Below are 1590 nucleotides of genomic sequence, written 5' to 3'. Positions count from 1 at the left end.
TATTTTCTGGCCCAGAATATGGTCTATCTTGGTAAATATCACCTGTGCACTTGAAAACAATGTGTATTCTGCTGTTTTGGGGTATAGTATTCTATAAAGGTCAATAAGGTCAAGTTGGTTGATAGTTTTGTTCAATCTTTTGTATCCTTCCTCATTTCCTACATACTTGTTCTATCAATTATTAAGAGAACACTGTTGAAATCTCCAAATCTAATTTTAGATTTTTACAGATACTTTCAGTTTTATACAATTTTTTAATGTATTTTGAAGCTGTTACCAGATGCATAAACAGGATTGTTAAGTCTTCTTGATGAACTGACAATCTTTTCTCCTAAAATATTCTTTGCTCTGAAACCTACTTTGCCTGGTATTAAAATAGCAATTCTAGCTTTCTTTTGACTCATGTTAGCATGGTTTATTTTCCCCAACCTTTCACTTTTAACCTATTAAGGTGGATTTCTGGTAGGCAATCTATAGTTGTGTCTTGTCTTTTTAGCCAAACTGACAATCTCTGCCTTTTAATTGCAATGCTTAGACCATTTACATTTAATGAGATTATTGATATGATCAGGTTTAAATCTACCATTTTGCTATTTGTTGTCTCCTTTACTCTTTGTTCCCTTTTTCCTATTTCCTAATTTATTTTGAATAGAATTTTTTTTATGAATCCATTTTAAGCTCCAGTGTTGGCTTATTAGCTAAAAATTCTTTATTATATTATTTTGCTAGTTATTTTAAAGTTATAGTGTACATTTTAACTTATCATGAGACTACTTCCAAGTACTATCCCATTTCACCTGTAGCATACCACTTACAACAGTTTACTTCATCCCACCTTCATGTTGTTGTCTTATACTTTACTTCTACATGTTATAAATCCCACAACACATGGTTCTTATTTTTGCTCTTACATTTTAAAGAGATTTCAATAATAAAAATAAAGGATTTTATACTAACTCACACAGTAACTATTTCTCTTGTTATATTTAGATTTCCATCTATTATCATTTTCCTTCTGCCTAAAGAAAATCCCTTCAACATTTCTTGTAGTACATGCCTACTAGTAATGAATTTTCAGCTTGTGTGTGTATGAAAGTCTATTACATCTTTATTTTTGAAAGATATTTTTGCTGAGAACAGAATTGTATGTTGACAGTATTATTCTTACAGTACTTTAAAGTTGTTGCTCCATCATCTTGTCATGTGCATCATGTTCAGTGTGAAATCTGCTTTCATTTTAATCTTTGTATCTCTGTATAGAATGTCTTTTTCCCCCTGGCTTTCTTTTCTCTATCATTGGCTTTAATAAATTTTGATTATAATGTGTTCCCTGTGCTTGGGGCTTATAGTTTTCAACAAATTTGAAAAAATATTGGCCATTATTCATTCAAATATTTTTCTTTCCCTTCTCCACTTCTCTTTCAGTGACTCCAATTATACATATACCAGACTACTTGAAGTTGTTCCACAGTTAACAAATTCTCCATTTTCCCCCCATCTTTTTTCTCTGTTTCATTTTGGAATGTTTCTATCACTGTCATCAAGTTCATTAATCTTTTCTTCAGCAATGACTACTGTACTGTAGTCACA

This window comes from Eumetopias jubatus, unplaced genomic scaffold (genome assembly GCF_037043125.1).
Source record: "Eumetopias jubatus isolate StellerSeaLion01/CBP00866 unplaced genomic scaffold, mEumJub1_p1.0 scaffold_13, whole genome shotgun sequence".
NCBI lineage: Eukaryota > Metazoa > Chordata > Mammalia > Carnivora > Otariidae > Eumetopias > Eumetopias jubatus.
Note: the sequence above shows the minus strand (reverse complement) of the source record.